Source organism: Ovis aries, chromosome 19, assembly GCF_016772045.2.
Source record: "Ovis aries strain OAR_USU_Benz2616 breed Rambouillet chromosome 19, ARS-UI_Ramb_v3.0, whole genome shotgun sequence".
Classification (NCBI taxonomy): Eukaryota; Metazoa; Chordata; class Mammalia; order Artiodactyla; family Bovidae; genus Ovis; species Ovis aries.
The window spans coordinates 21,071,546-21,099,159 of record NC_056072.1 but is presented as its reverse complement, the minus strand read 5'-3'; the positions used below and the strand labels follow the sequence as shown (position 1 = coordinate 21,099,159).

Genomic DNA, 27,614 nt, shown 5'->3' with positions numbered 1-27,614 from the left:
CAGCATATTGATCATGAAGCAGTGTGCTTTATTTACCCAGCAAATATTTGTTGAGTATAAATACTATGGCAGTCACCTGTAATAGAGTGCAGAATGTGTTTGCCATTGTAAATGTATTATGGCAACAAATGTGGATTTGCTAGTATTCTAAGTACTATAGATAAGAGATGCATTGTACTATAGTGAAGTGAAGTTGCTCAGTCCTGTCCGACTCTTTGCGACCCCATGGACTGCAGCCTACCAGGCTTCTAAGTCCATAGAATTTTCCAGGCAAGAGTACTGGAGTGGGTTGCTATTTCCTTCTCCAGGGGATCTTCCTGACCCACGGACTGAACCCCAGTCTCCCGCATTGTAGGCAGACGCTTTACCCTCTGAGCCACCAGTACTATAAAAGCTGAGCCACATGGTACTATAAAAGCGTCTAATAGGGGAATTTGATCTAGCCAGGGAGATCAAGAAGGGCTTTCCTGAGCAGGTGGTGCTTAAGGTATTTGAGTAGGAGTCACGCACTTGACGAAGGGAAGGGAAATACTCACAGCAGAGGAAATAGCATGTTCAAAGTTTCTGTGGTGTCAGGGAGCTAGGGGCAAACAAGGTATGGAGAGAAACCCGATGTGGTGGGGATGAAAACAGTAGCAGGATAAGAAGCACGATATATGGTTTTGGGAACAGGTAGAAGTCATTCGTGCTTTTTCGGTGAGAGGCATGATTTTTAAATGCTACCCTTAGATCAATGAGAAAATCATGGAGGACTGACACTATCAGATTTGTGTTTAGAAAGATTTCCCATTTCTTCTCTGGAGATCTGATTGGAGGGAGTTAAGAGCATGTGTGGGCCAGCTAGTTAGAAAGGCTACTTCATACCTGAAGGTGTCAGGATCCCAGTAACGCTCATGTGCAGAGCCAGACTTCTATGTTCACTGCTACTTTGGATTAAAACATGAAAGAGTCAGTTCCTAGGAAGGCTGATAAGAAGTCCGGGAGTCCCCAAGGAGAGAGGGGTCTGCAATTCTCAAGGAGAAGGAAAGGACAAACTTTTTTGGTCTACGTTCCTTAGTCTTAGTCAATTACACAACTCAGTTTAAACTCTGTACTAGGGATTATACAACAATGTATCCTGCTTGAGGACAGTTTCTCCTTCCTGAAAACCTCTGGCTAATCCTGTTATTTTAAAATGTAAATTATGGGAGTGGGTCTAGTAAGATCTTTACAACCTCCAGACATTCTTTTGATTCACTGTAATAATTAATTAAAAGGTATATAACTCCGTTGGTAACACTAGCAAGGGGGCACTCTCCATCCCCATTCTGATGTCTATGTCAGAAGCTTTCTCTATCTCTCTTATACTTTAATAAAACTTTATTACACAAATGCTCTGAGTGATCAAGCCTCGTCTCTGGCCCCAGATTGAATTCTTCTCTGGAGGCCAAAAATCCTAGCATCTTTTGTGATTCAGCAACAACCTTTCAAACACTAGATCAAACCTTTAAAAATGACTATTCTTACTATTGTGTAGCAAAATCAACTTTCAAACGAAATATTAAGCTTCAAAAGAAAACAATATTGACGTGCCCTTGCTCAGGTGGGGATGGGAAGATGGTAGACAAAGTCTGACTATGATGGTTAATTTTATATGCTAAGTTAGAGTGCCCAGATAGTCAGACATTATTCTGGGTATTTCTGGGAGGGATTAACTTTTAATTAAGTGGACTTTGAGTAAAGCAGACTGCCCTCCATGATGTGGTGGGCTCCATCTGGTCAGCTGAAGGCTCTAATGGAACAAAAAGACTGACTTCCCTCAAGCAAGGAGGAGTTCTGTAGCAGAGAGCCTTCATATAGGAACTGCAGCATCAGCTCTTCTGAGTCTCCAGCCTGATAGCCCACCCTGCGGGGTTTGGACTTATCAGCCTCCATAATTATTGTGTGAGCAAATTTCTTAAAATTCCTCTCTCTCTATATATCTTATTGTGTGTGCATACACTATAATGTGTGTGTGTATGTATATGTGTGTGGGGGTATGTGTGTATGTATTTGTGTGTCAGTTCTATTGGTTCTGTCTCTGGGAGAACCCAGACTAAAGCATCCTTTATTCCTTCCCCACCCTGCTCACGCCACTATACTCCAACAGTGGGTACCATCCTTATATTCCTTAGAGCTAACTCTCAAAACTGTTAAGTCCTTGAGAGAGCATTGGGGAAAGGAAGGAAGGACGATTCACTGGACTTGTATATGAGGCTCTAGTACCCCTCTTAGATCTGTGCTCTCTGATCCCTTCCCTTTTCCTAGCCTTAAAATACATTAAAGAGTGATGATTAAAAAGTGGAAATTAGTTTTTTAAATAGGAGTAGAAGTAATTTTATTCCTAGCTTTCAATTTTAATCTAAGGATGCAATTGTATAACAGAGCCCAGCTAAGGGTGAACAGAGGATGTCAACCTCCCTGGAATATTAATAAGACTCATTACCTTCCTGGGCTGGACAAATAGGAGCAAATACCTCATCACTTAGATTCACAGCAGTTTTTTTTAAACAATTTTGAGTCTTGATGTCTTTCATAATCAGATGAACATTAAAGTGAAGGACACTTTCTGTCCCCAAAGGTCTGTTTAAAAATCATACACTTAACATTTTGCTATGATTTGAGACATTTGTGAATGCCATCTTGAAAATTCCTGTGTAGGGGAAAGCTCATTTATTGATACTTGGTTGGTGGGCGGTATGATAGAGTGGAAAGAACTCTGTTCTTGGAATCCCAAGATCTGGTTCAACTTCAAGACTGTCTCAAACTAGCTGAGTCATGTTGAGCAAATGGTTTGAAATACATAACCTTGATTTCTGCAGCTGTGCAATGGGATGACTAGCTAACACAGAAGACTGCTGTGCTGTCTTAGATCGCTCGTGTACAGAACTGTGTAGACTTTAAAGGGCTGTGCGGATGGATGGAAGATGATGGTATCTTCTCATTAGAGAAACCTGACAGTCACTTAGGCCAGCAGCCCCCAACCTTTCTGGTACCAAGAACAGGTTTCATGGAAGACAGTCTTTCCACTAACCAGAGAGAGGGGGATGGCTTGGGGACGATTTAAGCACATTACTTATATTGTGTACTTTATTTCTATTATTATGTCAGTTCTATCTCAGATCATCAGGCATTAGATCCTGGAGGTTAACGACCCCTGACTTGGGTAGAGCTTGCTTGAATCACTGGACGCAGGAAAAACGAGTTTGTTTTGTTTTAAATTAATTAAATATTTGGCTGCATCCAGTCTTTTGCAGCATGCAACCTCTTAGTTGTGGCCTGTGGGATCTAGTTCCTTGACCAGGGACCAGACCCAGGCCCCCTGCATTGAGAACACAGAGTCTTATCCACTGGACCACCAGGAAAGTCCCTAAAAATGAGTTTTGATGGAGAGGGGACAAATGCATGAAATCTTTGTTACAGGGCAGACAGCATACAGGATGTTAAGGAAGGAGAAACAGACAGGAAACAAAGGAGAAAACACATGGGTACTGACAGGAAGAAGGAAAGATAGAAAACAACAACAACAACAAACCCCAAACCCCTCATCTTTTCACAGTTTTCATATAATTGGCTACAGTTCAGTAATTTGCAAGGAGCTACCTGGACATAAAGACCTGGGTGGGGTCAGAAGTGAGCAAGTCTGGGGTTCCTGGTTCCATAGGGTAGACAAGGCTTAAAGATGGGCAGATTTTTGAGGTCTCCTTCTAATCAAAAGTTTGAAAGGCCAACTGAGAAAACCCAAGCGGATGGTATTCCATCTGTTTCTACATACATCTCGGGCATCAAAATAAGTATATTAACTGTGTGTGTGTGTGTGTGTACACGCGCTCAGTTGCGTCCAACTGTTTGCGACCCCATGGACTGTAGCCCACCAGTAGCGATGGCAAATGAAGCAGTGGCTCTTCTGGAGGATTGCTATCTTCCTCTGACTCTTCACAGTGGTACCACCTTACAATTGAAGAGATTCCTTTCTCTCAAGGAGCTTGCACACTCTGTGAGAGACACCAGGACCTGGTTTCTGCTATGGTTACTTCACAGTTGAGAAATCTAAGTTTGAGATGGACTGAATGACTAAGATTTCACTGCTCACTTTTAAGAAGTATCTGTCTAACCCTGAATCTTGTGGCTTTTATATTGTATTGAGACCCATCCCTGAGAGGTAGCATCATGCCAGATAGGAATGCAGATTTCAGCAGTGAGTCCATCAAGTTCCAGCTTCCCCATTTACCAGATGTTTGGTTATGGGAAAGTCAGTTAGACTCTTGGTGCCTCAGTTACTCTTCTATAAAGTGGGGGTGCTGACCTATACCTTCCTCTTGGAGTTATCATCAGAATTAAAAGAGAGAAAACATGAATCAGAGAGTCTCTGGTGGAGAGTTTTTGGGGACTGTGGCATAGCTGAAACTGGGTATAGTCCTAGGCACTTAATAAGCACATTACCCCCCTTTAACACAGGAATGGTGCTGGTGGCTCTTCTCACATGGCTTGACCTCACCATTCAGGTCTCAGTTCAGATGTCATCTCCTCCAAGAAGTCGTCCGTGATTGAGGATGGCTTCCCTTCACTCTCTGCCCAGTTATTCTCTACTGCATCATCTTCAGTCTTTCCCAGGGAGCCCTAACCACAATCTGTAATTCTCATTTGATTGACTTGCCTTCTTGTTCATTAAGCCTCACAGAATGCTGACTTAATGAGGGCAGGGGTTTTGTCTATTGTCTTTACTTGTAATATCACACTGCCTAGCACAGTTCCAAATATATGAAGAGGTCCAATAAATAATCTTAAAAAAATATATTTATGTATTTGGCTGCTCCAGGTCTTAGTTGTGGCACACTGGATCTTCGATCTCCACTGTGGCATGTAGGATCTTTAGTTGCAGTGTGTGGGATCTAGTTCCCTGACCACAGATGGAACCCAGGCCTCCTACATTGGGAGCTCAGAATCTTAGGCACCGGGCCACCGCGAAAGTCCCCCAGTAAATAATCTTGCTTGTGTTGTGTGCAGCAGGAACTTCTGCCTTATCTAGGAGTTTACCTGATGGGGGCAGGACTGGAACAGAGCTTGAAAATTCATGGCACTAACCCACCTCTATCCATCACCTCTCTGGGACCTTTCTCCCCTGAAAGAGTGATTGTATTAGCAGCACTCTTCACCTCCTTCAGCCTCTGTGATTAGTTATCGCTACACACCTTACACTGCACACCTAGCAGCATCTAGCATCCAACCTCCCCACGTCATGATCTAAAGGGAAGGGTCTTCTGTGCCACAGGCATGGGTAACATAGTGCCTTTCTGTTTCTGAAGGATGAATGAAGCCAGATGCTGCAAGTTCCAGATAGATCTCACAGTGGCTGCCTCATCCTCCATTTCAAATCCTATTTGTAAACACCACCATTCTCGTCACCTTCTAATTATAACCTGATTAAGGTAGAGCATGTCCCCAGGATGGAGGGCACTGCTGATCACAGCAACAAGAGCTTGTTTGCCTGAAGAGAGATTACACTGCTTTTTACTCTACAAAAGGAACAGGCGTGATAAATTACAGTGCTACCTTGAAATTAAAATTTTTATTTTGAAACTAGCAGTGCTGAGGAAAAGCCGCCTGAGATGCAATTACAAGGTGATAAAGCGCAAGGATGTTGAGTCGACGTCAGCAGCAGGCTCAGTTTGCTACCTTGATTCTGAATTTGCTCTCTCCAAAGGCATGATGCGCATGTGAGGCTTTGCCAGGGGGACTTGTTGCGGGCACTGGCTGGCTGCAGGTTGCTGACCCTCACCTTTTGGGGGGCTGCTGCAGAAGGTTTGCCTGGTAAAATGCAATTTCCTCTGCTGCAGAGAGGATAGCAAACCATCCTCCAAAGCTAGAAATAATTATTCTGTCTCAGACTTCAGTAGGAATATCGACTGTAGCTCCAGGTTGTTAGACAACTTTAAAAATAGGATTGAGGTTAGATTGGAGCCCCAGGAAGGGCAAAGTGGTAGTGAGGATGGAGTGGGGAGAGCTGAGGTTCAGTCTAAGCTGTTTCTTACCCAGTTTCTTTGTTCAGGTCAGCTCTCATCTGGGAAATGAAGGCATGGGCTGGATGATTTCTGAACTCCTTCCTGCCTGTTTCTTTCTAGGGCCGTGGATAGTTAGGTGCCCTGTCTGGTGGTCATCTAAAACAGTGCCTATTGCATCGGACACATGTTTAAACTGAGAGGAGAAGATAGGGGCTGATTTTTGACGTTACCAAGGTGGCTTTGTACTAGGTGTCAGGTGGGATATCCTCTGTCCAGTGTATGTGGAACATTCTCTTACTGTTTGTGACACTTGAAGGCCTGGGTGAATGGAGTGGTGAGCTTCAAATCCATCTACTTAGGTGGATGGAATTTTCCAGGCAGTACATTCCCATCTCTTAATAATACAAGTCTTTTTACAGGCTGTAAGAACAAGTTCCCGGCTAATTTCTGGTCATTGTAGAAGTGACTGCTCTGTGAAAGCTCTGTGAACTCAAGGATCCTGTTGGTCTATTGACCCGTCTTCTCCTGTTGGCACATAGTAGCTGCTTAATTATTTGTTAGCTTAATAATGGGGTAAATGACTGAGTATGATACATGTAGGAGAAAAAAGGAGGACTTGGTGTCTTCTTATTTTCATTTGGACCCATCAGTTCCTGTCTGTTATGGCTGCTGAGAATTCCTGGTGAAATTCCTGGGCTCTGGTGGCCCAGAAAGTTCTCATTTTTTCTGAGGGGAGGTGTCAACCTGTACAGCGAGGTTCTTTTGTGGTGAAGTTCAGTCTGTTCATTTTCTCCATGATCCAGTTGGAAATGGCCAAGCATAAGCTGGGTGCTTCCCTGGTGGCTCACATGGTAAAGAATCTGCCTGTGATGCAGGAGACCTGGGTTTGATCCCTGGGTCAGGAAGATGCCCTGGAGATGGAAATGGCAACCCATTCCAGTATTTCCACCTGGAGAATTCCATGGACAGAGAAGCCTGCTGGGCTACAATCCATGGGTCACAAAGAGCTGGACATGGCTGAGGGACTAACGCTTATACACTTAAACACATATGATGGATCAGAAGTGAGAAATAATCTGGGCACTTCCTTGGGGGTTCCAGTGGTTAGGGCTCTATGCTTCCACTGCCAGGGGCAAGGGTTCGATACCTGGTTGGGGAACTAAGACCCTGAAAGCTGTGCTATTTTGCCAAAAAATAAAATTTTTAAAAATGAAAAAAAAAAATCCAGAGAAGAATGTTACCCAGTTTAGTCTTAACATCTGTAACCCAATTCCTAGGCCAGTTAAGTTTCCTCTAGATTATTTCTCTACTGTCATGCTCTAGAATATTTATGTGCTCTCACATCTGTCTTTCCAGTTTCATCCTGACCTTCTCTGGGATGGATCTTATCTTTTTCTTTTGTGTCTTCCTTACCACACCCCTTTATCCATGCTGGCTGAGAAAGAATGTCCTTCAGAGATATTTGCCATTCTTAGGTACATGATCAAGGAAGAAACAACCCTTCCACAAATGGAGTGTTAAAGATTTGGGGGCATCTAAACTGGTCCCATCACTTCATGGGAAATAGATGGGGAAGCAGTGGAAACAGTGTCAGACTTTATTTTCTTGGGCTCCAAAATCACTGCAGATGGTGACTGCAGCCATGAAATTAAAAGACGCTTACTCCTTGGAAGAAAAGTTATGACCAACCTAGATAGCATATTCAAAACAGAGACATTACTTTGCTGACTAAGGTCCATCTAGTCAAGGCTATGGTTTTTCCAGTAGTCACGTATGGATGTGAGAATTGGACTGTGAAGAAGGCTGAACACTGAAGAATTGATGCTTTTGAACTGTGCTGTTGAAGGAGACTCTTGAGAGTCCCTTGAACTGCAAGGAGATCCAACCAGTCCATTCTAAAGGAGATCAGCCCTGGGATTTCTTTGGAAGGAATGATGCTGAAGCTAAAACTCCAGTATTTTGGCCACCTCATGAGAAGAGTTGACTCATTGGAAAAGACTCTGATACTGGGAGGGATTGAGGGCAGGAGGAGAAGGGGACGACAGAGGATGAGATGGCTGGATGGCATCACTGACTCGATGGACATGAGTTTGAGTGAACTCCGGGAGATGGTGATGGACAGGGAGGCCTGGCGTGCTGCGATTCATGGGGTGGCAAAGAGTTGGACACGACTGAGAGACTGAACTGAACTGAATGTGGGGCTGAGACCAACCAGGAGGACACAAAGCAAAGAACAGATGCAGTTCCTACCCTTAAGTTCCTTAGAATTTAGTTGAAAAGTGGCAATCTACACATAAAAATAAGTTGCTATCTATAAAACAAGATTAAGGTCAAGTGCTAAGTTGTGTGGATACATGGATACATGAAAGCTAGTTCTTCAGATATTTAGAGTTGAAGACAGTTAAGGACGACAGTGGATTTTCTGAAGTGACTATAATTGCTCAATTGTGTCTGACAATTTGTGACCCCATGGACTATACAGTCCATGGAATTCTCCAGGCCAGAATACTGGAGTGGGTAGCATTTTCCTTCTCCTGGGGATCTTCCCAACCTAGGAGTCGAACCCAGTTCTCCCGTGTTGTGGGTGGATTCTTTTATCAGCTGAGCTACAAGGGAAGCCCCAAGTTGCTCTCTATAAACCAATATTAAAGTCAAGTGCTAGACTGTATGGATGCTTGCAAGCTAGTTCTTCAGGCATTCGGAGTACTTGAATACAGTTACTAGAGATCAAATTACCAACATCCGCTGGATGGTGGAAAAAGCAAGAGAGTTCCAGAAAAATGTCTATTTCTGCTTTATTGACTATGCCAAAGCCTTTGACTGTGTGGATCACAATAAACTGTGGAAAATTCTGAAAGAGATGGGAATACCAGACCACCTAACCTGCCTTTTGAGAAATCTGTATGCAGGTCAGGAAGCAGCAGTTAGAACTGGACATGGAACAACAGACTGGTTCCAAATAGGAAAAGGAGTACGTCAAGGCTGTATATTGTCACCCTGCTTATTTAACTTCTATGCAGAGTACATCATGAGAAACGCTGGACTGGAAGAAACACAAGCTGGAATCAAGATTGCTGGGAGAAATATCAATAACCTCAGATATGCAGATGACACCACCCTTATGGCAGAAAGTGAAGAGGAACTAAAAGCCTCTTGATGAAAGAGAAAGTAGAGAGTAAAAAAGTTGGCTTAAAGCTCAACATTCAGAAAACGAAGATCATGGCATCCAGTCCCATCACTTTATGGGAAATAGATGGGGAAACAGTGGAAACAGTGTCAGACTTTATTTTCTTGGGCTCCAAAATCACTGCAGATGGTGACTGTAGCCATGAAATTAAAAGACGCTTACTCCTTGGAAGAAAAGTTATGACCAACTCAGACAGCATATTAAAAATCAGAGACATTACTTTGCCGACTAAGGTCTGTCTAGTCGAGGCTATGGTTTTTCCTGTGGTCATGTGTGGATGTGAGAGTTGGACTGTGAAGAAGGCTGAGCACCGAAGAATTGATGCTTTTGAACTGTGGTGTTAGAGAAGACTCTTGAGAGTCCCTTGGACTGCAAGGAGATCCAACCAGTCCATTCTGAAGGAGATCAGCCCTGGGATTTCTTTGGAAGGAATGATGCTAAAGCTGAAGCGCCAGTACTTTGGCCACCTCATGGGAAGAGTTGACTCACTGGAAAAGACTCTGATGCTGGGAGGGGTTGGGGGCAGGAGGAGAAGGGGACGACAGAGGATGAGATGGCTGAATGGCATCACGGACTCGATGGACGTGAGTCTGAGTGAACTCCGAGAGATGGTGATGGACAGGGAGGCCTGGCGTGCTGCGATTCATGGGGTGGCAAAGAGTCGGACATGACTGAGCGACTGAACTGAACTGAACTGAACTGAACTGAACTGAAGGATGACAATGTATTTTCTGAAGTGACTACAATCACCTTTAAGAAAACCCAGTGTAGATGCAACTGCATTCTTGACATAAATTCCCTCCAAGCAGCCAACCAGTCAGTTTTTTGTCTTTCTTAAATTCACAGAGTATAGAGTACTTAGAGCTTCTGTTGGTAGGATAGTTTTTACCGTTGACTTTGTGAGACTGCAAAGACATGTGTGTATCTTTCAGCTTGTTCCTAATGACTACATGAAAAGCCTTCATTTCTTAGGCAAAGACATTCAGACTTCCTTTCTGCTGATGCAGGACTGACCGTCTTTAGAGCCAGTGCTGTAGAATTCTGGACCTTCCTCAGACAGATACACTAGACAGTTGTTTAATGGTTTGTGTTACTAAACCATCACAGACATATGTATCTTCCATGTCTCTACGGGTCCCTCTTGCTATCTTGTAAATATGAAATTCAACGTGTATTGAGAGCCAGCAGTATGCCCAGTACCACTTAGATGCTGCGAATGTAATAGAGAACACACGCTGGGACACACACATGGATATCTGGGGAAGAACATTCTGGACAGCGGGAACAGCTAGTGCAAAGGCCCTGAGGTGAGGGTGTGCTGTGCACATGTGAGGAAGACCCTAAGGAGGCCAGAGTGGCTGGACTGTAAATGTCTTAGTGGGTTTTTTGTTTGTTTAAATTCTTTTTGTCAATTTAACAGTGTTTATAATTGCTATAGTAATAATTTTAAGCACTGTTTCTCTCTTGAGAACAAAATAAGAGAAATAGAATATATGCCCAAGTATCAATGGATACCCAGATATTTCTATCCAGATATAACCACTAAATACTCCCAACATGCCCATGCATTTTTTAATTTGAGTATAATTGCCGTAGAATGTTGTTTTCTCCTGTACAAAGTGAATCAGCTATATGTATACCTATATCTCCTCCCTCTGATACCTTAGTTTTAACATTGAATAATAAATATGGAAAGGAGACTCATTTGTTTTATGAGCATATTTGGGGGTGATACCAAAACTCTTAGTAGGCTGTTTGCCTCGAAATTTACTTTTGTCTGCTTTAATTCCATCTGTAAGGACCTCTGCATTAAGGCCAGTCATCTGTCAGTATCAGTTAGTTCAGTTGCTCAATTGTGTCTGACTCTTTGTGACTACATGGACTGCAGCAGGCCAGGCTTCCCTGTCCATCACTAACTCCAGGAGCTCACTCAAACTCATGTCCATTGAGTTGGTGATGCCATCCAACCATCTCACCCTCTGTCATTCCCTTCTCCTCCTACCTTCAATCTCTCCCAGCATCAGGGTCTTTTCCAATGAGTCAGTTCTTCACATCGGTGGCCAAATGCCTGGGTACAATTCTTAGATTCACTCCCAGCTGAGTCATTTCTCTTAGTGTTTTAGTGTCCTTCACCATAAAATTAAGGTGTTGAGGTAAAACAGGAGGGAGAACATTTGTTTTACACACCAACACTAGTTCTGTGATAGCAGTTTCTTTAATTGCCCACAGCTTGCATTCAGCTTTGAGCTGTGCACTAAATTCTGTGGTTGATTAATGATGTCTGCCTTAGGCACAGACAGGAGGTGTTGGTGAGTATGCTATGAGCTAAAAGAGTGTGAAGATTCTGTCATCCTTCATAGCTGGTTTTCAAGAGAAGGACCACAGTATTTTGCTGGTTTTGGCTTTCACTTGTGTTCATCATAAAATGTGTGAAGGCTCTGGCTAGGAGGAGGAGAAATTTATAAGAAGTGATTGGAAAATAAGAATCTTATATCCTTTTATGTGACAGAGCAAATCCTCATTTGTTATCATAAAATATGAATTTTCCTTGGTAGCCCTCATGATAAAAATACTTCTAAGATCTGTAGGATCATAAATCAATGAGCTGTGTTAGACAAATATTTCCTCAGTTTTACAGAAAATTGAAGCACAAAGCCATAAATAATTGCCCAATTAACAACTTAGATGTATTTAACTAGTATGCCTATATAGCTTATTCTCCAAAACTGGATCTTTTGAGAGTGAAAGATGGTACTGTTAATGATTGCACCTGGGGACTTCCCTGGTGATCCAGTGGCTAAGACTCTGCACTCCCAATATAAGGGGCCCAGGTTCGACCTTGGTCAGGGAACTACATCTCATGTTCTGCAACTAAAGATCTTGCATACAGCAGCTAAGACCCAGCATAGCCAAATAAATAAATATTAAAATATTAATTAGTCCCAGACAACAGGTATCAGACAGGCTCTTTCTAGCAAATGGAGACGAATGATCCCCCTAGCTTTACTTGGAAGACCGGTATTTGGTGCTTGGTGTAGGGGCAAAATTGGAACCTGAATGTTCTTAAACAAAGCCGTTTCCTTTTACCCAAAGTTCAGATGCCTTAGACAGTGTAGAACTATGTTATTTGCAGCTATCAGTTTTTCTGTGCTCACTGTGTGTTCAGTCTTGCGCTAAATACTTGTTTCATGTCTTCTTAAAACACTTTAAGGTCAATATTATCCTTCTTATTTTGTAGATAATTGAGGCAAACGCTAAGAGAGGTGAGTTTAATTTTAATGATAAGGTCCCAGAGCTAGTGAGGAATATCTATAGTCCAGTCTAACTCTATAGAATCTGAAGTACAAGTTCAACCAAAATTTGATTCATTAAAAGTATTTTCATGAAAAATAGCCTATTCTTATAAAAGGAATTCTTCATCCCTAATTGAAATATTTTATATTTGAAACAGATTTTAAGTAAGACCTGAGGTCATGAGCTAATGTACCACCCCAGAGTTATGTTCAGATTTAATCATTTTTTAAAGACAGGAATTGGGAAAGATGCTAGGATTGAAATTAGAGTGAGCTCCTAAGCAAATAATAAGAAGGGGAAGTACCACCTTCTGATATGGATAAAGAAGGCCTGACCTAATGAGAGAGAGATTTTGTTTATTTTTCTGCTCCAAAGAGAAAAACTAGGTAGTGGATTCTAGGAGTGAGCTGGAGGGAAAGGGAAAAACTTTAAGGCTGCTGATCGAATATGTGCTGGAATCACAATGCAAGGATGCTCCTTTGATGAACTCAGACTGTTTAGAAAGGTAGAGCGTTCATCCATAAATGAGACCTGGCCAGCAGCAAAGAGAAGGCACTCTGGAATTCTTGAAACTAAGTTACCTTTAATCCCTAAGTGATGTGTAGGGTCTGCAGTTTTAACTTTGAGCTTTGGATAAGAATAAGTTAAAAAGAAATATTTTAGTCAGAATAAGTGCACAAAAGAAAGTTACTAATTTTTATTTTAGAGTCTGCCAACTTTAGAGTTGCTTCTGAAACAGTGATTTAATATGTGCTTAATCAAGATTTGATTTGTGAAAAACTTTTTGGATATATATTTGAATATACATTGATTTATATAATATGTGTGAAGTGAAGTGAAAGTTGCTCAGTTGTGTCCAACTCTTCGTGACCCCATGGTCTATACAGTCCATGGAATTCTCCAGGCCAGAATACTGGAGTGGGTCAGTCAGTCAGTCAGTTCAGTCGCTCAGTCATGTCCGACTCCTTGCGACCCCATGAACTGCAGCACACCAGGCCTCCCTGTCCATCACCAACTCCTGGAGTTTACGCAAATCCATGTCCATCGAGTCAGTGATGCCATCCAACCATTTCATCCTCTGTTATCCCCTTTTCCTCCTGCCCTTGATCTTTCCCAGCATTAGGGTCTTTTCAAATGAGTCAGCTCTTTGCATCAGGTGGCCAAAGTATTGGAGTTTCAGCTTCAACATCAGTCCTTCCAAAGAACACCCAGGACTGATCTCCTTTAGGATGGACTGGTTGGACCTCCTTGTAGTCCAAGGGACCCTCAAGAGTTTTCTCTAACACCACAGTTCAAAAGCATCAATTCTTCAGTGCTCAGTTTTCTTTATAGTCCAACTCTCACATCCATACATGACTACTGGAAAAACCATAGCCTTGACTAGATAGAACTTTGTTGGCAAAGTAATGTCTCTGCTTTTTAATATGCTGTCTAGGTTGGTCATAACTTTTCTTCCAAGGAGTAAGTGTCTTTTAATCTCATGGCTGCAGTCACAATCTGCAGAGATTTTGGAGCCCAGAAAAATAAAGTCAGCCATTGTTTCCACTGTTTCCCTATCTATTTCCCATGAAGTGATGGGACCAGATGCCATGATCTTAGTTTTCTGAATATTGAGCTTTTAGCCAACTTTTTCACTCTCCTCTTTCACTTTCATCAAGCAGCTCTTTAGTTCTTCTTCACTTTCTGCCTTAAGGGTAGTGTCATCTGCATATCTGAAGGTATTGATATTTCTCCTGGCAATCTTGATTCCAGCCTGTGCTTCCTCCAGCCCAGCATTTATCATGATGTACTCTGCATATAAGTTAAAAAAGCAGGGTGACAATATACAGCCTTGATGTACTCCTTTTCCTATTTGGAACCAGTCTGTTGTTCCATGTCCAGTTCTAACTGTTGCTTCCTGACCTGCATACAGATTTCTCAAGAGGCAGGTTAGGTGGTCTGGTATTCCCATCTCTTTCAGAATTTTCCACAGTTTATTGTGATATACACAGTCAAAGGCTGGACTTTCCCTTATCCAGGGGATCTTCTTGACCCAGAAATTGAACTGGGGTCTCCTGCTTTGCAGGTGGATTCTTTACCAACTAAACTATCTGGGAATATATGTATGTGTATGTATATATATATATATATGAATACATATATACATATTTAATTTCATTGTCAAAATAGGTGGACTTAACAAAGCACCATAACTGTAATCCCATATTCTAAATAAGAACTGAGAACTATTGCCTGTTTCTAATAAATAGCCTAGCAGAATATTTAAAAGTTAGGATTATTTAGAAGAAAAAAAAACTAACTTAATTACTAGGATTGAATAATCATAGTAAGGATATAGAAATCCAGGTAGTGATAATCCACAAAGGAAATGATCTCTGTTTTCTTGCCATTTATCATCTATTATTGTCATTCTCGAGATCTTTCAGTAATGTGTACTTAGTGATGGTCACAATCTGGCCAATGTCACCACTTCTATCCCTTTCTTCTATCTTTGCTCATTCCTTTCACCCTTGATTCACTACCTCATCTATCACAGTGCATAAAGAAAATATAATTTTAGCAATTTTTGGTTCAGTCCTAGCTAAATCTGGGTGGTTTCTTTTGTTCATGGATGATGGACAGTTCCGATATCATACAGAATAAAGGGAGTACAGAAGACCAAAGGCTATGTTCTTTTCTGCATCTCACATCCCGATAATTCCAGATGATCAGGTTATTGCTTGCTAACCTCTAAGTAGTCATTTTAAAGACTGTGGTATTACAGGGCAGAGTGCTTTAAATCCACAGGGCTCTTCTGTTCCACAGAAGTCAGTGACAACATTGCAACCACTCAAGCTAAAACGTATGAGTAGTAATTGAAGCAAATCAATAATTTAAGGCCAGTGTGGACATAACTCTTTGGTTTGTTTTCATGTATTTCTGTTTGGTTGTTTTTCTGTTTTTTGGCTTCCAAATCTGTTGGAATGCTTAAACAGTGTGGAGTTGTAAGAGGCACAGTTAGAGCGACATGGTGCTGTTCAGTAGAACAATCAAAGCGGCATCCCAGATGGACTGGGGATGTTATTATATCAAGGAGAGTTTCAGTGACAAGTCAAAGTGACAGGGTAGAGCTTTGGTCTTTGGAGTAGACCGGCGTGTAAAGTCAGAGTATGATTATTGGCAAGTAGAGCTTCCAGCTGAATCTTGTGACTGGTTGGGCCAGAGACTTAACAATTGCCCTGGACAGGGAAAGAAGTGGTTTTAGATCTGGGAGCAGCCTGAGCCTTCTGGTGGTGCACAAGCGGCCCCAGCCATGGGAAAGTGTGCGAAACAGACAGGCCCTGACTCTGCTGCCAAAGAGAATGTGTGCAAATGCGTGTGCATGGCGGGTGGCGTGCATTTCCAGGCAATATTTCAGGACAGATGTTCAGAGCAGTCAGTAAGTTTTGGGGTTCTAGATAGGGTCACTGTTATGGGTCCCCAGGTTTCACTGATTCACTCTTAGACTTCTCAGGACTCAGTGTAAAGTCGTATTTACAAGTAAGATTCAGTACAGGGAAAGGAGACAAAGGAAAATCTGCCAAAGCAAGAGGCACGTGGCAGAGAGTCTGGAGGAAACCAAGCATAGGCTTCTCAGAGTCCTCTCCTTGTGAAGTCACCCAGGACAGGCTTAATTTCTCCAGCATCGAGTTGCTACCCGTGCGTGGATGTTGTCGACCAGAGATACTCATTAGACACTCAGTGCCCAGGGTTTTCACTAGGGCTGGTCACGTGGTATGGCCTGAACATGCCAAAATCCCAGGCTCCCAGAAGGGAAGCAAGCATTTGGCATAAATCACATTGTCTGTACGAATTCTTGAGATGCAGTGAGCCACTCCCATCAGGTAGGGATGAAATCCATGTTCCCAGATGCTAACTGAGGGCCACCTTGGCCAGCAGGTCTTTCTGAGGATAGCAGTCCCAGGCCCACTGTGTTCAACTCTATTCTGCAAAGTGACGTAAGGCATAATTCTATCAGAAACTTGAATGACTGCCCTCCCTGCTCCCCTGAGCATGAGGGAGAGTTTTGCAGAGGTGAGGAGTCTGCAAAAAATGCCTTGAGATAAATTCTGTGTTGTGCCTCCTGGTGAGGTCAGAACCAAATGCCATGGTTTTGCGTTTAATGTCACTGATGATCCTCTAGGAAGCTTGTCTCTCACTAACTACATTCCTGTTGGCTGTAGGGGGAAATTTCCAACTTCATTGTAGTGAAGTCCTTGGGTTACCTCATCACTCCTTCCACCTCTGTCTTTGCCCTTAGGTTTTTAGAAAAGACTTAAGATTCATATCAGACTCATTATCTTTTAAAATTTGTATTTATCACTTGTTTGGCTGTATCAGGTCTTGGTTGCATCATGTGGGACCTTCGTTAAGGTGCCTGGACTCTCTGGTTTTGGTGCTCAGGCTTCAGTAGTTGGGGCACATGGGCTTAGCTATTCCGAGGCATGTGAGATCTTAGTTTCCTCCACCAGGGATTCAAACCTGAGCCCCCTGCACTGCAAGGCAGATTTTTAACCACTGGATCACCAGGGAAGTCCCTCAGATTCATTCTTGAGACCTCTGGAGTTCCAGAACAGAGACTTGCACAGAGTAAACAGTAGGTGCCTAACACATGCTTCCTGAGCTACATGGCAGGGTTATCATGCTCCCCTGCAGAGGTCTCACTCAGAGAGACTGTCAGGCTTAAAACCTCATGCCTGAAGATCCAGATCTTCTTACCAATTTAAGACTGTGAAGGAGAGAAACTCCCAGCTTGAGTCTGAAATGAAAACGTAAGCAAGGAAGGCTAAAAATACAGAGCAATGTGGGATTCCTCAATTCAGAGAGGCTGTGACAGCGCCAAGTGTCAGGCAGCTCTGAATGGGGAAGAAGAGAGATAAATTTAGAAGGTTTAATGCAGAGGGGATTCTAGGCTGCTTGAAAAGCCTAAGAGAACAAATGGAATGTAATTTTCTTAGACAGGCGAGTGACATTCCCTCCTCACCCAAGTCCCTGGGCCACATGACATGCTTTCTTACTCCCTACGTATGCTCAGGTCAACCATCGTTGAGAAAGTGCAGCCTAGCGGGTGGGAAGCACCATCTCTGACCTTGAACCCGGAGAGGCTGTGGGGAATGACACCATCTACCGGGACTCCTGGTATCCGGAGAGAGTCATCAAACATGGGTACTAACGGTGGAATCAGCCTTTGAGTCATGAGTTGGTTTTCAAAGCTTTTTAGGTGTAGAAACCTCAGAGAATGTACAGAGACGTGCAGTCTACGAGGCAGGTAAAGCAGAACCGCTGATTGAAGTTGCGGTTTCTGGCTCGTCACAAAGCAGATGAACAAGACAGAAGTACAGGTAACAACAAAACTATAAAATTAATGAACTTCCCTGGTGGCTCAGAGGTTAAAGCGTCTGCCTGGAATGCAGGAGACCCAGGTTCGACCCCTGGGTCGGGAAGATCCCCTGGAGAAGGAAATGGCAACCCACTCTAGTACTCTTGCCTGGAGAATCCCATGGAGGGAGGAGCCTGGTAGGCTACAGTCCATGGGGTCGCAAAGAGTTTCACTCAGATTATAATTAGAAGGGATCGACAGAATGTCTCTTTGAAAAAAACCCTGTGACTAGGAAGGGTTTAAAAATTTTTTGTGTGTGTCCCTAGAAGAAGCAGATGCTTCATTCTATATTCAGTCCCCCAAAGGAAATTTAACTTGCTTATCATCAGTTACACAAAACATGAGGACTTAGACAGCGGACCACACTCTTTGCAAACCATCTCAGGATAGATAGAGACTTTCTTGTTTCTGAGAGTTCTTTTGCTGGAACGAATGAGCTTGCTTTTAAGACTGGAAGAGGGCGAAAGAAGGAGGGAAGGGAATAGGCAGGGGTCGAGGCAAGGAAAACCTGTAGACTCTCAGACAGTGTCCCATCTTATATGACACCTGTCCCCTTTTAATACTTACAGCTTCCTTGAACAGTTCACGTGCTTAGACACATGGGTCTGGATCCAAGCAAATCTTACTGGATGACCCAGGGTGGGTCACTTAACCTTTCTAAGCATCAGTTTCCTCATTTGGAAGAGGCAAGTATGTGTGCTAAGTTGCGTCAGTCCTGTCCGACTCTGTGTGGCTCTATGGATTGTAGCCTGCCAGCCTCCTCTGTCTATGGGATCCTCTAGGCAAGACTGGTTGCCTAGAATGGGTTGCCATGCCCTCCTCCAGGGGATATTCCCAACCCAGGGATCAAAGCATAAATGCTAATTTACCCCTCATAGGATGCCCTTTTGTGAGAGTTGATGAGATGAGCTTAGCTTGGGAAGTTATGATGTAATAGAAACCAGCAGTTATGACTATTAGGTAGACTTCAGATTTTGCCTGACTACTTGGAAGGGGTGGAGACTTTGCTAGCTTCATCCTCCCTTCAGTTCAGAAAAACACCAGTAAGCTGGGAGCGAGATGACTTTCCTTCCAGCCTCAGGTCTGTTAATTGTTAATAACAGGCTTGCTGATTGGCACACTTCACAGGATTGCTATGAGGATTTAATGAAAGAGTGGTAAGAGGTGCTTGGTAAACTGTAAAATTCTCTTGTAATTTATCTTATTTTTATTGACCCATGGGCTATGCAGAGCAAACCTTAGCCCTCCAACACAGTTATCCTCCAGTTTGTCCAAATCTGGACATAGGAAAACTAGTATCCTGTAATTATCTGTGAGTCCTAATGTGTGTTCTAGGTACATGCAATATCCTGTGAAGAGGTGAAAGGTATTGCAAGGGGAAAGCATCTTCTCACTAAATAAGTTTGGCCAACACACTGTCCTCTTAGCCATCTACAAGGCCTGCGTGTGTGCTAAGTTGCTTCATTTGTGTCCATCTCTTTGTGATGCTATGGACTGTAGCCTGCCAGGCTCCTCTCTCCATGGCATTCTTCAGGCAAGAATACTGCAGACAGTTGCCATGCCCTCCTCCAGGGGATCTTCTTGACCTAGGGATTGAACCCATGTCTCTTAAGTCTCGTGCACTGGGAGGTGGGTTCCTTACCACTAATGCCACCTGGAAAGCCCATTCACAAGGCCTACACTATGTTAAAGGTTCTGAGAAGTCCTGCCTTAAAGAAATCTGCTGAACTTTGTTTTACCCAAGTTCCTCATGTGTGTTTGCCCCCAGAACCTTCTTTGGGGAAGGCAACCTTCTTTGCCTGTCCTTTGTTTTTTTTTTTTTTTGCCGTGCATACAGGTTGTGGGATCTTAGTTCCCTGACCAGGGATTGAACTCAGGCCCTCGGCAGTGAGAGCATGGAGTCTCAGACACTAGACCACCAGGGAATTTCCAGGGAAAACCCTTTTCCATCTTGCAGGGCACTGTTTTGGAAATTCTGCCAGCCTTTGACATATTAGGTGAGGCTCTGCAGTGTCATGAGTCTTTTTCCATTGAAATGTCATTCCTTTAACTATGTTGCATGGTTTTGAGCCTCTTACACCATCACGATCATTTTTTTTTCACATGTCCCATGCATTTATATTTGCTTTTGTCTCATTTGTACTTGAGCACACAGTTCTGGGTGTGGCCTGATAGACTATACTAGGATAGTAGCCACACCGGAACTCTAGGTTTTTTTGTGGAAAGAGGAGTATGGAACTGGGGAGGGTCACATAGGTCATGACCAGTCTCTCTCTCCACATTTTCAATGTACAAATCTTTTTATTTTACTTTTTACAGATTTTATTGATGTGGGCCATTTTTAAAGTCTTTATTGAATTAGTTATAATATTGTTTCTGTTTGTACATTTTTTTTCTGGCTGAGAGACAGGAGGGATCTTAGCTCCCCAACTAGGGGTCAAACCCTCACCCCTGCACTGGAAGGTGAAGTCTTAACTCCTGGACCATCAGGGAGGTCCCTCAAGGTACAGATCTTTTAAAATCCCACCTTGATCCTTGGGGTGGTCTGGTGTTTGGACCTCAAAACGTAGGGAAAGTATGGTGCTGTCCCTCTGCCTGGAATCCAGTGGCCTCTAGAGGGCATCGTGGTCACAGGGAAAGACTTCAGTCTGATTTCTCAGGACTTCTTGGGCATGAGGCCTACCCAGCTGCTGCTCTGGGGAAGTGCTGTACTCTTTTAGTTTATTTTAATTTTCTTCACTGAGTGCCTTAGGAAATAGTCAAAATGTCAGCTGGAGCATAAAGGCAAGCCCTGAGGAAAGGTGCAGCTCCCAGAAGAAAGACTCAGCAGTGCCTCAAAGAAGAGAAGGGCTGGCGTCAGCTGCCCTGGGTGGTGGCTGCAGCGCCTGGGCCATCGTTGTTGCTTTGTACCCCTTGCTGTTGCAATATAATGCTTCTGATTTAGGGCTTTACTTACTAGTAAAGACTCATACTGAGCTGGAGCCAACTTCCTTATGCAACAAACACTCTACTTGCCTGGACTCTGAGTTTTAGAGTGATTCAAAGTTGAATGGAAATGGAAAGTGGGCCTTTTTATTCCAACAAGTAATGCACTGTTGTCTATCAGGATGTAACATAGCCTCAGTTATCCATGTGGTGGAGAGAAAAGGTTTACTGGTGCTGAGACACTTTTCTTGCCTCTGCTACTTACCAGTAGGTAAACTTGGGCAAGTCATTTCAGCCGTGTGTGCCTCAGTGTCGTTGGTATATTTATATAGACATGAAGCAGCAATACCTATCTTAAAGGACTGTTGTAAGGACTGAGTATAAGGACAAACGTAAAACATCGTATGTAACAATGGCTGTCAAAGTGAGGTCCCTATGTCAGCATCGTCTGCATCACCTGGTAACCTGATAGAAACGCAAATTCTCAGGTCCAATTCCAGAAACACTGAATCAGAGACTCTGGGAGTGGGACCCAGTGATCTGTCTTTTAACAGGCCCTCCAGGTGGCCCTGAGGCATGCTAAAGTTTGAGAAGTACTATGGTATAATAATTCACTTTGTTGTTAATTTGCCAAGTCAAGTTCGACTCTTTGAGACCCCATGGACTGTAGCCCACCAGGTTACTCTGTCCATGGGATTTAAAAGGCAAGAATACTGGAGTGATTCACCTTTTTCTTCTCCAGGAGCTCTTCCCGACCCAGGGATTGAACCCGAGTCTCCTGCCTTGGCAGGAGGATTCTTTACCACTGAGCCACCAGGGAAGCCCAATTATTAGCTTATTGATGCTCAAAGTAAAAGCACTTTTGTTTTTGTTATATTGCTGTTATGAATTGTTCTAACAATTATTGTTATAACTATTGCTATGAATTGTTGCCGGGAATACAAAATACCCGGTCCCTACTCATGAGATGGACCGTCTTGTTGAAAAATCAAGGTGTTGAATGTGAAATAGCCAAATAATCACTGTGGTGGGTTTTTTTTTTTCAATAAGTAAAAGAAATTTTGAGATAAGAGAAATGGATGCATATAGGACAGGAGGGACCTGACCGAGGTGGACCTGAAGGATGAAAAGGCAGATGGGTGTAAGCAGGGCATTCTGGTTGAAGAGACAGCAATAGTGACAGCTAATAAAAAAGTTTTGAGATGGCAGCTGCCTAAGTCAACATTTTTTAGAATTTCTGATCCATCCAGTGTAGGTCAGAGTAACTATATTAGCCCTGGGGATACGGAGACGAGAAAGACCTAGAGCAATGAATTCTTAAAGGCACTTGAAGAATGAAGAATCATGTTCACCCTCATCATAAATACCTTAATGTGTTTGAGGACTTATGTGTTAGACACTGTTATAAGTAGTTGATGTGAATCTGCTCACTTAATTCCAGCAAAAAGCTGATGACATATGTATTCTTCCCATTTTATGCAAGAAGAAACTGTGACTTAGAGAGGTAAAACAGATCTTGTACACGTCATGCAAGTAAAGGACTTGAACCTAGTTCTGTCTGAGATTCTAAGTGGCTGTTTTTTGTAGATATACTTTTTATTTATTCGTGTATTTGGCTGCACCGAATCTTAGTTGGAGCATGCATTATCTAGTTCCCTGACCAGGAACTGAACCTGGGCCCCCTGCATTGGGGGTGTGGATTCTTAGCCACCGGACTACCAGGGAAGTCCCTCTAAGTGGCTTTTAAGTAAGCGGTCAATTTCTCCTGAGGGCTGGAGGAATTGGGTGGCCGAGCCAGTTGTGCTCACGCAACATGGCATTTGCTCTGGCTATTCCCCTCTGTGCAGTGGAGTGGACTTAGACATTGAAAATCTCCAGTCCTCCAGTCTCTCCCCTCACTTCAGCGGTGATACAGATGGCAGGTTTGTGTTCTAGGTATACTCTTGCAAGATCATGGAGCCTTTGTTGGCCTGAGACCCTGAGCCACTTTGTGGAGCAGAGTCTCCTGGAGATCATGAAGGATATGTACCTTAACAAGAAGGATCCCTCTGCCAAGTTAAGAAGCTGTGATTTGGGGGCTATTTCTTACCTCAGCATAGGCTAGGCTATATAAACTTTACAGTTTATAAAAGGAGATAAAATTAGATATATGGAAAAGAGAAGTCTGAGTTTTGGCCTAAGGATTTTCCAATGTAGTTTGTAGGCAAGATGAACCACAGAGAGCTTTAGATATATATTTTATTTTTGTAAGAAGAAACATGAACTTTTAAATTTGTCCCTTTTAGGAACTGACTGAATAAAGGTAGATACATCAGTATATATGTAGCATTTTAAAAAAATACTCCTGCTGTAAAATGTTTGCTAGTTATCATCCTTAAACCAGTTCATCTCAGGATCCTGGAAAATCCAATATTTGGAGGCTAATTCTAAATTTTATTGACTTTTGTGTACATACAGAATCAGCGCACACACACACACACACACACACACACACACACACACACACACCCCTATGGACTCACCGAAACAAGCAAAACAATGACAATGAAGAGAGAAAAATTCTGTCACATGCTTGTGTGTCCTAATTTTCAGCCTGGAAAAATATGATTCCCTTAGACATTTTCCCCACAGGTGCCTCCAGGAATGTCTTCAGAGTTCAGTCCCACAAGTCGCACTTGATCTTGAAGTTCACGCTCAGGTCTTTCTCTCCGCCTTTGGCAGATGAAATGCGACAGCCCCGCTCTCTGTTAGTCTGGCTGCCGGCATGTGTAGGATATACTTCCTTTAGTTTTTCCCCCCGCTCCCTAAAAAAATAGGCTGAGAGCTCTTTCAGACGTTTTAGATTCTTGGTGTGAGCTTAGAGCCCAGCTGAGGTGGGTAGGATCCTGGGGCTGGCTGAGGGATGCTTTGCTATTTATTATTAATGTCGAATTATAACAAGAACCTCCACAGCGCCTCTAGGGAAATATTTTTGAACAGAATAGAGGACTGGGGTGAACCTTTGAGCCAGGTAAAAGTTCAAGAGCCAGTTTCCAAGGACAAGTGGAAGAGAGTGGGAGAAGGAGGTATTATTTAAACATTTATAGATAGAAACATGCGTTCATTATATGAGGATCTAAAAGCAGGAAAAGACATATCTCAGCAATGAATATATTCATAAGGAAAACCGATGCGGAATCAGTAGTGCTTGTTTATGTGGTTTTCATAAAGGCCAAACTCCCTGAGCTGTACAATGCCAAGAGGCTATGTGTTATTAAACCAAGGAGCATCTGAGTGTGGGGCAAGCTCTCGTCCAATCTCTAAATTCTTGGCTGTACAGACATGGAAGTTCTGGAAGAGAAGGTGGGTGTATCTGGGCCAGCATGGCAGAAGGGCCGAGAAGATACGGCATCAGATCTTGGACTGGGTGTTTGTACACATGTCACTTAACATTAATGGGCTTCAGTCCTCATCTGAGAAATGAAGATTGGGCTGTTTATTCAACAAATGTCTCTGTGCCTTGAATTTCTAAATGCTTGAGGTATGCCTAAATGTCTTATCAGGGGAGTAAGACAGTGTGGTCATGTGCTCATTTAAGCAAGCAAATGAATGAACCAGCTGATTTTGGTAACTAGTGGTACCAGGAAAAAAACAAAACAAGTTGAAAATACAGAAAATGACTGAAAGGATAGGGATGTAGTTTAGATTGGATTTGAATAATAGGAGAGAGCCAGGCTAAATTCCCAGGGGCAGCAGGAACCTGCGAACACGAGGAAGCTGGGACTGTGATGAGCAGGAAGAAGCAATGTGACTAAAGCAGAGGGGTCAGGGTGGGGTGGAGGTGGCAAGTTTGGATGGAGAGACTGGCGAGCAGCAAATGACACAGGGCCGTGTAGTCTGTCCTGAGATGTTTGGATTTCATTCTGAGCACAGGGGGCAGCCATTAGCAGGCATAAAAATGGAGTGAGGTGATCAAATTTCCATCTCAAAAGGCACCGTTTTGGCTGTTTCTCAAAAATAGATCATTAGGGAGTCCAAAGTAGGACCTGTGAGATGAGTTACGAGGCTCCTAAAAGTGGCTCAAAATTACATTTGGGGACTTCCCTGGTGGTCCAGCAGTTAAGACTCCATGCTCCCAAAGCGGGGGGCTGGGGTTCGATTCTTGGGCAGGAAACTAGATACCACATGCTGCGGCTAAGAGATTTGCAAACCAAAACAAGGATCTGATGTGCCCCAACTAAGACCATACAGCCAAATAAATCAATAAAAATAAATATTAAAAAAGTTATATTTGGATCAGGGAGGCAAAGGAAATGTAAAACGTTGCCTCTTGGTGTCTGCCTAAATTCAAGCCCCAAACACCCACCCCCCCAACTCCATCTGGAAGTCATAGCAACCTAGGGTGTTGGCTGTTGGAGATGCATATTCCATGTACTGAATCCGAGATGAAACATAAGCCATCAAGCTCATTATTAGCAAATGTCTCCTTAATTGGGATGTGAAGAGTGATGATTCCTTTTCCTAGGTATCCATTTAGCCAGGAAACAGAAATTGCTTGAATAATTAATACAGAAGGTTTTTCACTGATGCAGCTGGATACGTAGGTAGTGGCAGCATGTGAAGCAGGGACAGTCAGGCAACCAGAAACTAGAGTCTAGGAAGCCCCTAGTGCTCCCAGGCTGGGGGGACCAAGGGAGGAGGTGGCTTAGCTGGAGCCCATGGTGTGGACCCCTGAGGAAGCTTGGATGCATGGTGGGCTTCTCTGGAATGAATGAAAGGCTTGAATGCATTGCCAGAGATGCTTGGGAGAAACCCCTGCTGCTTGCTATCTCTTCCTGCCTTTTAGTCTCTTGCCAGTGAAGTCACAAGAATCAAGCCAAAGTGCCCCCCACTTTGTAGACTTTGCTGTGTTGTAGAGCAGAGCAAGGGATGGGGAGGGGTAGACCTGGGGGCCAACAGATTCAGGATGGGCCCTAGCGGTGCCTTCTTCTGAATTTAGAAAGCAGGGAGTGCCGTTTAGGGTTGGGGGAGAATAGACAGTGGGCGAAAGCAACCCCTCCCTACAGTTAATTGTCTTGGTGTAATAAGAAAATGGTGCCTTGTGTCTCACATGGCAGTCTGATGTGGGTATTGCTGATTGGAGAGTGGTTTTCTCCAGAAAGTGGTTCAACGCCACCTACCCTTGGAACTCAGCGAGCTTGTCAGGTAGCCAGCAAGTGGGAAAAGTATGGAGAAACCCCATCAGTTTCTTTCTTTAACCCTCACCACACCTCTGTGAAGGGGGTACTATTATGCAAATGAGGAAAGTGGGGTAACAGAGAGGTTAATGAACCAGGCCAAGGTCACGCAGCTAGCAAGTGATGGAACGGAGATGAAAGAGGGAACCATGTGGAATGGAGAACAACAGCAAATGGGTGGATTATCTGTGGCTGAGAGTGGCTTACATTGCCTAGAAGAGAAAGAGATTTGAAAAAATAGTGCCCAAAATCCCCAATCAAGAGGAGAAAATTAAATAAGGTTATACATCGGACCGTTGCACAACATGAGTTTGAGCTTCTTGGATACACTTACCCATGGATTGTTTTTCTTTCAATAGTAAATACTCTGATCCTCTGTGATCAGAATTGTGGTTGGTTGAATTTGCAGATCCTGAACCTCAGATAAGAAGGGACTATAGATTATATGCAGATTTTTGACTGTGAGGATGGCTGACTGTATATAGATACCTGCACTTAAACTCATTTTTCACTGTTACTGTGAAAAATGTAAAATTTCTGCTCTCCCTTAGAGCTTTCTTTTAACTGTGTAGATGTATGCTTGTGTTCTGTTTCTAGGCTGAGTCATTTTTAGAAGTAAACAAGGTATAAATTAAAAATAAATGCCTGCATACATATTGGATGAGAAACACCTGGTTTAATAGCAGCTTATAAGAAACAGATTTAAAGGTTTTAGTTGACTGCAAGCTTATTATGAATCAGCAGTGTGAGGTGGCTTTCAAAAAAGGACTTCATCTTAAAGTCGCATCAGTAGAAGCTAAGTGTCCTAAACAAGGGATGTAAAAGTCTACTTGGTCCACCCTCAGTGTTTGGTTCTGAGCATTGCATTTGAGGAAAGGTACTGACACAATATTAAAAAGCAGAGACTTTGGCAACAAGGGTCCATCTAGTCAAAGCTATGGTTTTTCCAGTAGTCCCATATGGATGTGAGAGTTGGACTATAAAGAAAGATGAGTGCCGAAAATTTGATGGTTTTGAACTGTGGTGTTGGAGAAGACTCTTGAGAGTCCTTTGGACTGCAAGCAGGTCCAACCAATCAATCCTAAAGGAAATCAACCCTGAATATTCATTGGGGGGACTAACACTGAAGCTGAAACTCCAATATTTTGGCCACCAGATTCGAAGAACTGGCTCATTGGAAAAGACCCTGATGCTGGGAAAGATTGAAGGCAGGAAGAGAAGGGGACGACAGTGGATGAGATATGATTGGATGGCATCACCGACTTGATGGACATGAGTTTGAGCAAGCTCTGGGAGTTGGTACTGAACAGGGAAGCTTGGCGTGCTGCAGTCCATGTGGTTGAAAGAGTCAGACACGAGTGAGTGACTGAACTGACTGACTGACAAAGTAATATGTATCTCAAAGAAGGCAATAGTGATGGAATTTTTTGGGGGGGGAAGGCCCCTCAGCATGCAGGATCCTAGTTCCAACCAAGAACTAAGGGATCAAACAGATGCTCCCTGCCGTGGAAGCGAGGAGTTCTGACCACTGGACTGCTAGGGAAATCCCAGAAAAGTTTCTTACTACTGATCAG

General features: G+C 43.2%; 1 non-coding gene across 1 annotated transcript; it reads left to right on the top strand.

Annotated features, from left to right (window-relative positions):
• The first annotated feature begins 17,891 nt into the window (after nucleotides 1-17,891).
• TRNAS-GGA (transfer RNA serine (anticodon GGA)) lies at nucleotides 17,892-17,963 on the top strand. Its single transcript has one exon. It is a non-coding gene; the product is annotated as a tRNA-Ser (tRNA).
• Nucleotides 17,964-27,614: the final 9,651 nt, after the last annotated feature.